General features: G+C 48.2%; 1 protein-coding gene across 5 annotated transcripts in view; it reads left to right on the top strand.

The window, feature by feature from the left end:
• Positions 1–2,206: 2,206 nt before the first annotated feature.
• The window catches only part of NFYA (nuclear transcription factor Y subunit alpha), a 55,977-nt gene continuing 43,106 nt past the window's right edge, over positions 2,207–15,077 (top strand). For 2 of the 5 annotated variants that reach the window (XM_073666753.1, XM_073666754.1), the window contains exon 1: positions 2,207–2,384. The gene's annotated coding sequence lies outside the window, so the exon portion shown is untranslated. The remainder of the gene's footprint in view (positions 2,385–15,077) is intronic. The other 3 variants (XM_073666757.1, XM_073666755.1, XM_073666764.1) reach the window with 3 other exon arrangements.

Below are 15,077 nucleotides of genomic sequence, written 5' to 3' on the forward strand. Positions count from 1 at the left end.
CGGTCCGTGTGTCCGTTTTTACCATCAGTGTACGGTCCGTGTGTCCGTTTTTACCATCAGTGTACGGTCCGTGTATCTGTTTTTACCATCAGTGTATGGTCTGTGTATCTGTTTTTACCATCAGTGTATGGTTCGTGTGTCCGTTTTTACCATCAGTGTACGGTCCGTGTGTCCGTTTTTACCATCAGTGTATGGTCTGTGTATCTGTTTTTACCATCAGTGTATGGTTCGTGTGTCCGTGTTTACCATCAGTGTACGGTCCGTGTGTCCGTTTTTACCATCAGTGTACGGTCCGTGTGTCCGTTTTTACCATCAGTGTATGGTCTGTGTATCTGTTTTTACCATCAGTGTATGGTTCGTGTGTCCGTGTTTACCATCAGTGTACGGTCCGTGTGTCCGTTTTTACCATCAGTGTACGGTCCGTGTGTCCGTTTTTACCATCAGTGTATGGTCCGTGTATCTGTTTTTACCATCAGTGTACGGTCCGTGTGTCCGTTTTTACCATCAGTGTATGGTCCGTGTGTCCGTTTTTACCATCAGTGTATGGTCCGTGTGTCCGTTTTTACCATCAGTGTACGGTCCGTGCATCTGTTTTTACCATCAGTGTATGGTCTGTGTATCTGTTTTTACCATCAGTGTATGGTTCGTGTGTCCGTTTTTACCATCAGTGTACGGTCCGTGTGTCCGTTTTTACCATCAGTGTATGGTCTGTGTATCTGTTTTTACCATCAGTGTATGGTTCGTGTGTCCGTTTTTACCATCAGTGTACGGTCCGTGTGTCCGTTTTTACCATCAGTGTATGGTCTGTGTATCCGTTTTTACCATCAGTGTATGGTTCGTGTGTCCGTTTTTACCATCAGTGTACGGTCCGTGTGTCCGTTTTTACCATCAGTGTACGGTCCGTGTGTCCGTTTTTACCATCAGTGTACGGTCCGTGTGTCCGTTTTTACCATCAGTGTACGGTCCGTGTATCTGTTTTTACCATCAGTGTACGGTTTGTGTGTCCGTTTTTACCATCAGTGTACGGTCCGTGTGTCCGTTTTTACCATCAGTGTATGGTCTGTGTATCTGTTTTTACCATCAGTGTATGGTTCGTGTGTCCGTTTTTACCATCAGAGTATGGTCCGTGTGTCCGTTTTTACCATCAGTGTATGGTCCGTGTGTCCGTATTTACCATCAGTGTGTCATCAGTGTATGGTCCGTGTGTCCGTTTTTACCATCAGTGTATGGTCCGTGTGTCCGTTTTTACCATCAGTGTATGGTCCGAGTGTCCGTTTTTACCATCAGTGTACGGTCCGTGTATCTGTTTTTACCATCAGTGTACGGTCCGTGTATCTGTTTTTACCATCAGTGTATGGTCCGTGTGTCCATTTTTACCATCAGTGTGTCATCAGTGTAAGGTCCGTGTGTCCGTTTTTACCATCAGTGTGTCAGTGTTAATCAAGGATGGATAACTAAGTCACAAAGCTTCTATCTTTTGCAATGTTAAATTCAGACAGCACACTGATGCTATCGGTGTACTGTACGCGTTTTTCACGGACCCATAGACTTGTATTGGCCCTTGTCATCTGTACTGCCGAAAAAAATAAAGGACATGTGAATAGCACCATGGATTATAATGGGTATGTGCTCCCTGCGTGAAAAAAGGTCAGAACACGTATGTGTATGAAGCCTAGGGAAATCATGGTCCGTGTACATTGGAAAAGGGCAATACACTGCCTGGCATCCATGTGGCACATACATCATGAGCTTCCATAGTGTTAGGTTGTACAGATGCCGTCATGGCCGCCTCTCAGCGGTAGCTGGTATAGCATCTCCTTTCATTGGAAGCCACAGTGTGAAAGTAGGCTAATGGCGCCTTCTTTTACATTAGCACAATCCAGCCTTCCTCCACAGCAATGGCAACACAATACTGGCTGCTGCACTGCGCATGCACCTGCTCCCTATGGAGGATATGAAGGCGCCATCTTGTGCACTCTGCACACTTGTACTATGAAGTATAGATTACTACTTCCTCCACAATTAGACCATTCGCGCATCAGCAAAATTCCCGCCTTTTTCCTACACCGCCGGTTACGGATGGTTTCTAGGAGGAAGGAACCTATAAGCACCGCCTCCATGGCGGACATACGATTCTCCCGGAGAGAAGGAGACACTCGATGATGCGCATGCTCCAAGAATTCGTTCTGAAGGCTGGGTCCGGTCGTCCTCACCATGCACATGCGTAATGTGGAGGGCGTGGTCTACTGCGCAGGCGCATGAAGTGCAGCTTTACGGAGTCTTTGTCCTTCCGCCATTTTGCGTGTCCAAAGCGCTGATTGGGCTCCGTGCTCCGGTTCTGGAACCAATCAGAGCGGAGAGGAGAACCGAGACCGGGAGAGGTGGTGAGTAGGACCGGGGGAGAGAGCCAATAACACCACGGGGAGGGAGAAACATGACCTAAGCCGCACAGCCAATAACACCAATGTATCAGGCAGTAACATAAATAGCCAATCCGGGAAGACAAAGCCGATGTCTCCCGGAGAAGAAGCGCCATTACCTAGTAGTCAGGCTGCAGTGTGCGGAGGCTGCTAGCTGGCGCCATGCTGAGGACAGGCAGGGCCGGCGCGGAGGAGTGCTGGGCGGCAGTGTAGTGAGGCCGGCGCGGAGGAGTGCTGGGCGGCAGTGTAGTGAGGCCGGCGCGGAGGAGTGCTGGGCGGCAGTGTAGTGAGGCCGGCGCGGAGGAGTGCTGGGCGGCAGTGTAGTGAGGCCGGCGCGGAGGAGTGCTGGGCGGCAGTGTAGTGAGGCCGGCGCGGAGGAGTGCTGGGCGGCAGTGTAGTGAGGCCGGCGCGGAGGAGTGCTGGGCGGCAGTGTAGTGAGGCCGGCGCGGAGGAGTGCTGGGCGGCAGTGTAGTGAGGCCGGCGCGGAGGAGTGCTGGGCGGCAGTGTAGTGAGGCCGGCGCGGAGGAGTGCTGGGCGGCAGTGTAGTGAGGCCGGCGCGGAGGAGTGCTGGGCGGCAGTGTAGTGAGGCCGGCGCGGAGGAGTGCTGGGCGGCAGTGTAGTGAGGCCGGCGCGGAGGAGTGCTGGGCGGCAGTGTAGTGAGGCCGGCGCCGAGGAGTGCTGGGCGGCAGTGTAGTGAGTGCTGGGCGGCAGTGTAGTGAGTGCTGGGCGGCAGTGTAGTGAGTGCTGGGCGGCAGTGTAGTGAGGCCGGCGCGGAGGAGTGCTGGGCGGCAGTGTAGTGAGGCCGGCGCGGAGGAGTGCTGGGCGGCAGTGTAGTGAGGCCGGCGCGGAGGAGTGCTGGGCGGCAGTGTAGTGAGGCCGGCGCGGAGGAGTGCTGGGCGGCAGTGTAGTGAGGCCGGCGCGGAGGAGTGCTGGGCGGCAGTGTAGTGAGGCCGGCGCGGAGGAGTGCTGGGCGGCAGTGTAGTGAGTGCTGGGCGGCAGTGTAGTGAGTGCTGGGCGGCAGTGTAGTGAGTGCTGGGCGGCAGTGTAGTGAGTGCTGGGCGGCAGTGTAGTGAGTGCTGGGCGGCAGTGTAGTGAGTGCTGGGCGGCAGTGTAGTGAGTGCTGGGCGGCAGTGTAGTGAGTGCTGGGCGGCAGTGTAGTGAGGCCGGCGCGGAGGAGTGCTGGGCGGCAGTGTAGTGAGTGCTGGGCGGCAGTGTAGTGAGTGCTGGGCGGCAGTGTAGTGAGTGCTGGGCGGCAGTGTAGTGAGTGCTGGGCGGCAGTGTAGTGAGTGCTGGGCGGCAGTGTAGTGAGTGCTGGGCGGCAGTGTAGTGAGTGCTGGGCGGCAGGGTAGTGAGGCCGGCGCGGAGGAGTGCTGGGCGGCAGGGTAGTGAGGCCGGCGCGGAGGAGTGCTGGGCGGCAGGGTAGTGAGGCCGGCGCGGAGGAGTGCTGGGCGGCAGGGTAGTGAGGCCGGCGCGGAGGAGTGCTGGGCGGCAGGGTAGTGAGGCCGGCGCGGAGGAGTGCTGGGCGGCAGTGTAGTGAGTGCTGGGCGGCAGTGTAGTGAGTGCTGGGCGGCAGTGTAGTGAGTGCTGGGCGGCAGTGTAGTGAGTGCTGGGCGGCAGTGTAGTGAGTGCTGGGCGGCAGTGTAGTGAGTGCTGGGCGGCAGTGTAGTGAGTGCTGGGCGGCAGTGTAGTGAGTGCTGGGCGGCAGTGTAGTGCTGGGCGGCAGTGTAGTGAGGCCGGCGCGGAGGAGTGCTGGGCGGCAGTGTAGTGAGTGCTGGGCGGCAGTGTAGTGAGGCCGGCGCGGAGGAGTGCTGGGCGGCAGTGTAGTGAGGCCGGCGCGGAGGAGTGCAGGGCGGCAGTGTAGTGAGGCCGGCAGTGCTGCCTGCATAGGCCGGGCATATATAGTGTCCTCACTGAGCCTCGCACCTGCTCTCTGCCTGGCCAGTTACCTTGGAGCCCTGTGTAGGTGATGAGCAGCCTTCGGAGACCTGTCATGGGCGGCCATGACACCCTGTGTGATCTAGGGACACGTATTGCTGCGATGTCCAGGGTATGGAGTCTGGGGCTGTAGTCAGCTGTGATGGTGCTGTGTAACCAGAAGCTGCCCCCCCAGCTCCCTTTTAAGCCCCCATACACACTAGATTTGTCTCTCCATACACAGCAGTGCACTGTGGTGATTCTCGGTGTCTTATGCGATATGCAAATTCCCGGCCACATCCTGACTAGACATATCTGGCCTCGCTCAATACACCTACATTGAGCAAGGCTGCGCCCGTCTAGTCGGAATATGGCCGGGAATATGTGTACTGCCACAGCATGCAGTGCACATGATCTGAGGATCACAAGACTACTGTCACATAGAATGACTGCAAACTTGTAGGTTAAAGCACCACTCCAGTATTTTTTTTTTTTGTTTCACCGCTGGAGTGGTGCATAAAATCCAAGTCCCCTGCCCCCTTTCTGATGCTCGCCTTCGGGCATTTTTGCTGCTTCTTTGGTCCATCTCCTGCAGTTTGTGACCTGTCGGCAGCTCCAGTGTTTCATGGGGCGAGCCGGAGGTCACTAAGCAATGTAAGTCTATGAGCGCCTAGTTCTGGCCTGGCTCTGGCTCTCATAGACTTACAATGAGAGCTTGCGATGTAGCTTGTGAGTTCTGACCAGTCACAAGATGGCGCCGTGGGACCTGCACAGATTAACAGTGAAGGCGCCGGAGGGTGCGTGTGTGACTCGGGGCACGGGACTTGCGCTTAAAGGACCACTCCAGCCATGAAAAACAAACAAACGCTGGAGTGGTGCTTTGAGGGCAAACAACCCCTTTAAAAAGAACCCGTCACCAAGTGAAAACTCCCGAGATTTTTTTTTTTTTTTTAAAACCCATCATACGGTTCCAGAAATATGGGCTTGTTTTTTTTATTGCTAATGTTTATGGCCTTTACCAATGCAATTTGTTCACAGGATTCTTTGGGGGATGTCTATAGCCTGCAATGAATAACTGCCCTGTATGCAGCACCCCCTTATAAAGAGCATAATAATTAGCACTAAATATAAAGGAGCCTTTCCCTGGAACTATATGGTGGATTAAAAAAAACTTGCAAACTCCAGGAAGCAGTGGGAACGTTGGGCTGTGTGTTGCTTTGTATTGTTTTCATTGTCTACATGTCAATGTTCAAATGTAAAGTGCTGAGGAATATGTTGGCCCTATAGAAATACTACTATTAAATTAATAGTAAGTACTGGCCACTTTTCGCCTGGTCTACTCTATAATGTCCCAAATAATCAATTGTCCAGGTTCCCCATACGCATTGGTGTCGGCCTATCCCGTCAATATCGGAGGTGGTGAAAGTTGTGTATTGTGAAGTAAGCCCAATAAGTGGTAGACTGGGGGAGGGGGCATACCTACATTAGTGCCGGCAGCGCTTGCATCACCTGTCCTTCCCAACACACTGGGCACAGCAACTCCATGATAAAGACACCGGCAGGATCGAAACTTCTTCTTTGGTCGCCTTATGTTCTTATACTCCGTAACACTTATTTTTGTGCTTGCTTCACAATAAGCAACTTGCAAAAACCTCAGCGTGCGGTGGCTTATTCTATTTGTTTTTTTGTGGCGCAGCACCCCATTAAGCCAGTACTTCCCCATCTAACTGAGTGCACACCAATTATCATCAGCTATCCTGACAATGTCGTCCGTTATACTAAAATCAGCTAAATGTAATGGGGTGGTTTACAAACAATATTTATGAAGGTACATGACTTCAATGCTATGAGCTTCTGTAGCACCCTGAGGATTCGGCTGCTACAGGGGTATTACACCTCAAGCCAGAGGTGTGGTATTCCACTCCCGGGTAAGGATGGAGTGTGGAGCTGAGCTCAGAAGGCTGCATGCACTACACACATCCCATTTCCGGAGGGCAGACCAACGGTACTCCCACTTAGAAATGTGCAGGTACGACCGAGTCTGTCCTTGGCTGGAGTGGGAGGGGGGTGGACCATCCCAGTAGTGTAGGGGCAGATAGGGGGAGCAGTCTGGGTAGTGCTAGGAGCTCATTGGGTGCTGGTCACCTGAGCTCACACATAGAGGGAGTATAAAAGGTGGGAACCATCTAAGATCAGGGTCAGTCTGTGAGAAGTCAGTCAGTAAGTCTTTGCAGAGCAGTGGAGGAAAGCAGAGGAGCAGAGCAGCCCCAGAGCCAAGAGTGAGAGAGGAGAAAGAAGGACCCAGAGGGGGAGAAAGAAGGAACTCTGAGAGCCCAAACTAAATCAAAGGGTGAAGAGTTGGCAACAGGGTACCGGATCCCAAGCTGGCAGAGGCTACAGCACACCTTAGCCAGGAACCGGAGGCCGTGGGCAGAATCTGCCACGGCCACCCACTATATCCACCCGGAAGGCAGACCACGCATAGGGTCAGGGAACCCAGAGACAAGGGTTCGCCAACAAGAGGCCCGAGGGAGCCGGACATAGGTGGATCCCTGGTGGGGAAGGCCAGAGACGAGGACAGGACAGAAAGGGAGCTCAGAACCACGCTCCAGAACTACTTGGGGGTTGGCCGAGTCCAGGACCTGGTGGACGCAGCACGGCTCGGGTGGTCACTCAAGGCCGGAGTGACCGGTACAAGAACAGCAGTAAGTAAAGAACCCTGAACTGCACAACCCGACTCTGACTCTCATTACCATCTTCCCTGCACTTCCACAACCACCATCCTCTGCACCTGACCCCCTGAGGCTATACCCTTCCCGTTAGGGGTTATACCACCTAAGCTGCACAAACACCATCAGCCTCAGCGGACCCTGCTGCAGCGGCGGCCGAAGTGACCGCAATTCAACGGGTGGCGTAGTCGACATAAAGAACTTTAGTAACATCAGTAAGGACTGCCACACACTGAGCTTGACACCCTGGGCACGGACCGGGTCACAGCCACTCGGAGACTACAACCCCCATCTGATCCGGCTCCGGGTACCCCCCAAACAACACTGGCCCAGGGGGCGCGTCACTTCCCCACCCTCCCCTGCCTCTGCTGTCCAGCTCACAGCAGACCATTCGTACTCTGTATTTAGTGTTTTAACTGATAAATTAATTTGCAGCAGTGATTAAAGAGAACCGGTTCGCAGGATTTAGCAGTACAGTAAAGGTATAGCCATAATGGCGCTATTAGACTAAGTGCCCATGATGCAGAAATGCTGCAGAGCGTTTCTGCATCTCCCTGGCAGAAAAAACGCATGCGGATTGTACATGCGTTTTTTCTGCCAGGTAGAAGCGTTTATAAGCGTTCTTCACATGCATTTCCGCATGCGGGTGTCAAGCGCTTTTCCAAGCTATTTTAGCATCACTTGGAAAGTGCTTGTCAACTTGGTCACACTATATAAATCCATGCAACCGGCAAAAAAAAAGTACACATTTGGCATCTCCACATCCGGAACGATCAGACCTATAAAACTGTCCCACTAATTAACTCTTTCAGTGAGCACCGTAAAAAAAGAAGGCAAAAAACGATGCTTTATCATTATACCCAGGGCTGTGGAGTCGGTATAAAATGGACCGACTCCTAAAATATATAATAAATTGGGTACAATAATTCAATGCAGTTTGCGGGGAGTATTTTTTCATAAGAATTTGGGAAAGTTATGAATTGTCCTATAAATGTCTGTCCTATTCCTGATCTAAGGGTCTAGACTTTAGCTGAGATTAATCTGGGCTACAGTAAATTTATCACTTGAGCCATGTATGAGTGAGTCGGAGTCATGGAGTCGGTGTCATGGAAATTGAGGAGTCGGAGGTTTGGCTTACCGGCGCCACAGCCCTGATTATACTGCCGACCAAAAAGTGGAATAAAAAGCGATCAAAAAGCCAAATGTAAATAAAAATGGTACCACTGAAAGTGTCATCTTGTCCCGCAAAAAGGCAAACTGCCATACAGCTCCATCAACGGAAAAATAAAAAAGCTATAGCTTTTTTTCTATAAAATATATTTTTTTTGTGTAAAAGCACCAAAACATAAAGAAACGCTATAAATGTGGTACCGCTGTAATTGAACTGACCTGCAGAATAAAGCTGCCTTATCAATTTTATCACATGCGGAACGGCACCCCCCCCCCCCCAAATAAAAAAGAACAATTCCTGAATTGCTGGTTTTTGTTTATTCTGCCTCCCAAAAATCAGAAAGAAAAACATCAAAAAATGTCACGTGTCCTACAATGGTACCAATAAAAACGTCAACTCGTCCTGTAAAAAACAAGCCCTCACATGACTGCAGGCGGAAATATGGAAAAATTATAGCTCTCAAAATATGGCTATGCAAAAACTAGTTTTCTTAAGTCTTTTAGTGTGACAGCAGCCAAACATAAAAACCCTCTATGAATCTGGAATCGCTGTAATCGAACGGACACGAAGAATAAAGTAGTCTTTATTTTGAACGGCGTACAAAATGAACAAAACCAATTCTTCACCCTCTGTTGATCTGTTCATTCTGCCTCCCAAAGATCGCAGTAAGGCTGGGCTCACATTTATCTTGCTCTCTATGCTGAGCGCTTACATTGAGGTTTCTGTTTAAATCTCTTGAAATATGTGATTCAGACTGAACCCCTGGCAGAAGATTCCCTATAATGAGGCAGATGGAGGCACTGTGGATGCCGTCTGGACTATGGTCTGTCGGCGTCCGTCTTTTTATTAGACATGCATAAAAGTGCAGTCGCCTACAGTTTTGTGCACTTCTGAAAAGGACAACGCTGAACAGAGGCCAGATGGAGTACAGAGTAACTCTGCTGCCTCATTACAGTGAATGGATCCCTCGGGGGATCGCGTCACTTGAGATTTACATGGAAACCCTGATATAAGTACTCCGCGTAAAGCGAAGGATAAATGTGATCCAAAATGTTATGTAAAATGTTCCCAACAAAAGCTTTAACTTAATCCACAAAAAAAAGCAAGTCCCCACTTGGGTCCGTCATCTGTTATCGGAAATATAGGGGCTTCCACATTACTAGTGGCACAAAGGCTCTGGAAAAACGCCATGACTCAGCGCCCCCCAAAATAAATTGAGCAATTTCTGCACTCCCAAATCCAAATGCCCCCTCCCTTCTGAGCTACAGTGTGTACCTAAACTGCAGTTAGCATCCACATGTTTGCCATTTCTGTAGCGATGAGAGCCTGCCTAATTTACAGGTGTGTGTCTCCAGAAGCATTAGCTTGGCACAACGAACTAGACACTACAACTTATTGGTCACTACAACGGCAGTTTGCAAGCTCACTCGGCAACATCTGCTACTGCCTGTATCTTAAAAAGACCCATGGAGTCAAAATCGTTACTACACCTGTAGATAAATTCCCAAAGAGGTATAATTTCCAAACTGGGGTCACTTGAGGGGGGATTCTGCTATTCTAGTGCTTAGGTGTTCTGTATATGGAGTCCGCATACTATTCTAGAAAAATCTGCGCTCCAGGAGGCAAATAGCGCTCTGTCCCTCCCGAGTCTCGCTGTATGGCTAAGCAGTACATATGAAGTATTTCTACATTCAGCAGAAATTGTGGGACAGATTTTTGTGTCATTTTACCCATTTCCTAGTGTGAAAATGTAAAATCTGGGGCTAAAACAAAATTTTGGTGGTAAAAATGTAATTATTTTTTTCTTCACTGCCCAATTGTATAAAATACGGTGACCCACCTGTGATGTCAATATGCTCACTGCACCCCTAAATTAATTCATTGAGAGGTATAGTTTGTAAAATGAGGTCTTTGATGGGGTGTCTGCTGTTCTGGCACCTCAGGGGCTCTGCCAATGTGACATGGCACCCTCAAATCAGTCCGGCAAAAATCTGATCTCCAATATGGTGCGTCTTCCCTTCTGAGCTTTGCACTGTGCCTCAAAAGTAGTTTTTGACCACATATGGGGTATTGGCGTATATAGGAAAAATTGCACAACAAGTTTTGGGGTCCATTTTCTCCTGCAATCCTTGTGAAAATGAAAAAATGTGGGGCTAATCAACATTTTTGTGGGAAAAATATATATTTTTTTCATTTTTACAGATCCACGTTGTAAAATTCTGTGAAGCAACTGAGGGTTCAAGGTGCTCACCACAAATTTAAATAAATTCCTTCAGGGGTTTAGTTTCCAAAATTAGGACACTTGTGGGAGTTCTCCACTGATTAGGACATCAGGGGCTCTCCAACGAGACATGACACCCGCAGACCATTCCATCAAAGTCTGCGTTCCAAAATGGCGCTCCTTCCTTTCTGAGCCCTGCTGTGCTCCCAAGCAATAATTTCCTCCCACATATTGGGGTATCTGCGTGCTCAGGTGAAATTGGACAACAGATTTTGGGGTCCATTTTCTCCTGTTGAAAATAAAAAATTTGGAGTTAAAAAAAAAAACTTTTTTGTGGGAAAAATGGTATTTTTTTTCTTTTCACAGCTCCACGTTATAAACTTTTGTGAAGCACTTTTGGGGTTCAAGGTGCTCATCACACATCTAGATAAGTTCCCTGAGAGGTCTAGTTTCCAAAATGGTGTCACTTGTGGGGGTTTCCACTGTTTAGGCACATCAGGGGCTCTTCACGGTGAGGAACCAGGCATGTAGAGTCCATCTGTTCACCTTTTCTGCGTCGCACAAAGACACGGTGGTTGGAACCAAAGATCTCAAATTTGGACTCATCAGACCAAAGCACAGATTTCCACTGGTCTAATGTCCATTCCTTGTGTTTTTAGCCCAAACAAGTCTCTTCTGCTTGTTGCCTGTCCTTAGCAGTGGTTTCCTAGCAGTTATTTTACCATGAAGGCCTGCTGCACAAAGTCTCCTCTTAACAGTTGTTGAAGAGATGTGTCTGTTGCTAGAACTCTGTGTGGCATTGACCTGGTCTCTAATCTGAGCTACTGTTAACCTGCGATTTCTGAGGCTGGTGACTCGGATAAACTTATCCTCAGAAGCAGAGGTGACTCTTGGTCTTCCTTTCCTCGGGCGGTCCTCATGTGAGCCAGTTTCTTTGTAGCGCTTTATGGTTTTTGCAACTGCACTTGGGGACACTTTCAAAGTTTTCCCAATTTTTCGCACTGGCTGACCTTCATTTCTTAAAGTAATGCTGGCCACTCGTTTTTCTTTACTTAGCTGCTTTTTTCTTGCCATAATACAAATTCTAACAGTTTGTTCAGTAGGACTATCAGCTGTGTATCCACCTGACTTCTGCACAACCCAGCTGATGGTCCCAACCCCATTTATAAGGCAAGAAATCCCTCTTATTAAACCTGACAGGGCACACCTGTGAAGTGAAAACCATTTCCGGTGACTACCTCTTGAAGCTCATCAAGAGAATGCCAAGAGTGTGCAAAGCAGTCATCAAAGCAAAAGGTGGCTACTTTGAAGAACCTAGAATATAAGACATATTTTCAGTTGTTTCACACTTTTTTGTTAAGTATATAATTCCACATGTGTTAATTCATAGTTTTGATGCCTTCAGTGTGAATGTACAATTTTCATAGTCATGAAAATACAGAAATTTCTTTAAATGAGAAGGTGTGTCTAAACTTTTGGTCTGTACTGTATGTCAAAAGTCTGGAAGGGGTTAAAGTTCAATGTCACAAAAAAATAGTCTCAAAACTAGAAGGACTTGTAAAAGTATTCCAAAGTTATTGCTATGTAAAGTGACTTGTCAGAATTGAAAAATGGGGCTGCATCACAACTTCCCCACTGTGCCATTTTGGGATAAAGTCAGGCAAACGTAATATAACTTGTTTGGGGTTCTCCTGACTATTCCCCAAATGTAGGTGTTGGTGTTTAGGAAGGTAACTCCTTCCCAGCTATACATGTACAGCGCAAGTTGGGTGTGGGTGTATAGGGCAGGATCAGAGGCTGAGCCCACCACAAATCCAACAGATAAAGGTTGTGTTTCACAGCCAGGATCTGCCTCCAACAGCTGCCGGTGGAGAGGAGCGTTGCCTGCTGCTGTTAACCTGTTCAAGACCGCTGTTAATTTGTACCAGAAGCATTTACAGTGTGCCAACATGGGAGTTCACTGTTTAATTTTCTCATCGCCCCAACTAGACACTATCTCAGGATGATGATGGGTTTCTTCAACAGCCGAGGGAGTTTGTTGAAGACCCCACTATCTGCCATAACGGTGCTTTGTTGAAACTCAGCTTGTGGCTGGGCTTTGAAGAAGACTGTGATTTTTATTATATACGTACAGCGGTATGTAAGTGAAATTATTACTGAATTTCACATTATTCCCTTAACTCACTTTGTTTAGGTGCGGCTCTACCAAACTTAATGCCTCCCTGTGCTGTATTTAACCTCGCAGCCAGAGCTGGCACCGCCCGGCCTCCGTGTCCAGCACCACCCACTGCACCCCCATTAGCTGTCAGAATCTGCCCCAGCATCATCACTCCAGAATTGGAAATAGAGCATTGTCCTCATCTAGGGAAAGCAGCACAATCACTGCACTCCACTCCACAGTGGTGACAGAGCTTCACATGTCCCCACATCACCCTTCACATATGAGTACTGTGAAGTGAAAAGTCTATAGTGATGTGTGTGTATATCTACATACACTTCAGCTGCTGCAGGACCTCATAATGTACACAGCAGCTGCTGCAGAACCTCATAATACACCCCTCGGCTGTAGCAGAACCTCAGTGTATTGTGGTGTGTGTGTGTATATGCATGAGTGTTAATATATGTGTGTATATCTACATATATACCTTATAATACATTTCAGCTACTGCAGAACCTCGTAATACACACCTCAGCTGCTGCAGAACCTCACAATATATCTTGGGTCTCCTTCACATGTACACCTGAAAGTGGCCCGGTCCATTTTTACCACCTGTGTGCACATGTATGCCGTCTGTGTGACATGTACCGGAATAAAATGCTTTCAAGAAATTATTTCAATTACTCACTTATATAGCGCCAATAATTCCACAGCACTTTGCAGACATTATGGGCACTGTCCCCATTGGGGCTTACAATCTACATCCCCTGTCTTTAGAGTGTGGGAGGAAACCGAAGGAAACCCAGGCAAACACGAGGAGAACATACAAACTCCTTGCAGATGTCGTCCTTGGTGGGATTTAAACCCAGGACCCCAGCGGTGCAAGGCTGCAGTGCTAACCACTGAGCCACCATGCCGCTCAAATTACTGATTTTTATGTGTTTAAAGGGAATCTGTCACTAGAAAAAACACTGTCAATTTGCATGTTAATAGCGTAATTAACCTGCCCAGTGTCTGCACTTAGCCAAATGCTGCGAGGAGAAAATGAACTCTATTTCCTGCTCAGAGTCCTGGTTTCACCCCCCCCCCTTTCCATTACAAATAAAAGTATTAAAAAGATTCACAAGTTTGGAATCACTGCATCCATAAAAGTCTGATCTATCAAATTATAAAATTCAATTATATACCCATCTGTAAATGCCGTACACCGAAAAAGAAATCAAAACACCAAAACTGCGGTATTTTGGTCACCACAGTGCTGCAAATAAATGAAATAAGCAATTGAAGGGTCATATCAATCCCAATATGATATTTGTCACATAGATTCATGGACCATCAAATTAAATCATTACAGGTGTTGGAGAATTGTGAACCGCCACACGCAAAAAAAAAATCTTGACCACTAAAAAAATACCAAACTTGTCCAGCTTTTGTTTTTTTTGTTCTTGACAGCACTGATCTGGAGAATCTGGATGCCGGGTCTTTTTTACTGCACAGTGAATCCAAACAATGTTGGATTTTTTTATTTTTTTTTTGCAGTTTCACCATAGTTGGATTTTTTTTCCTTTTTCCAGTTGTTCTTTTTGGTAAAATGGATGGAGCGATTCAAAAGTACAACTCATTCCGCCAAAAACAAGCTCTCATATGTCTATGTGAACGGAAAACTTAGAGTTAGGCTATGTGCCCACGATGCAGAAATGCTCCGGATTTTTCCTGAGCGTTTCTGCATCTCCCTGGCAGAAAAAATGCATGCGGATTGTACATGCGGATTGTACATGCGTTTTTCCTGCCAGGGACATGCGGATGTGAAGCGTTCTTCACATGCATTTCCGCATGCGGGTTGACAAGCGCTTTCCAGGCGATTTTAGCATCACTTGGAAAGTGCTTGACAACTTGGTCACACTATATAAATCCATGCAAACAGGCATGGATTTATATAGTGTGACCGAAAGAATGATAAAAAATAAATCTATACTTACCTTCCGATGGCCCCCGGAGTCTTGCTTCGCTCAGTGCTGACTGCCGGCAGATCGCGGTACACTGAAGAACCTGCTGACGTCAGCGTCGCGTTACCCGTCACATGACTATGACGTCAGCGCAGGTCCTTCAGTCCATCGCGATTTGCCGGCAAGGGAGGATGAGCGCATCGGGGGCCGTCAGAAGGTAAGTATCATATTTATTTTTTATTTTATTTTATTTATTTTTTTTTTTTTAACAGGTTCTATGGTACCCGGCTCCGGAGGAGAGTCTCCTGTCCTCCAGACCCGGGTACCATCCGCACATTAGAATGCATGGAATGCGCATCTACATACAGTGCCTACAAGTAGTATTCAACCCCCTGCAGATTTAGCTGGTTTGATAAGATGCAAATAAGTTAGAGCCTTCAAACTGCAAACGAGAGTAGGTTTTATGAACAGAAGCATAAATCTTACAAACCAAAAAGTTATGTTGCTCAGTTGAATTT

The sequence above is a fragment of the Phyllobates terribilis genome, unplaced genomic scaffold (assembly GCF_046119375.1).
Source record: "Phyllobates terribilis strain yellow unplaced genomic scaffold, ASM4611937v1 Scaffold_2__4_contigs__length_985480577, whole genome shotgun sequence".
NCBI classification, from domain to species: Eukaryota; Metazoa; Chordata; class Amphibia; order Anura; family Dendrobatidae; genus Phyllobates; species Phyllobates terribilis.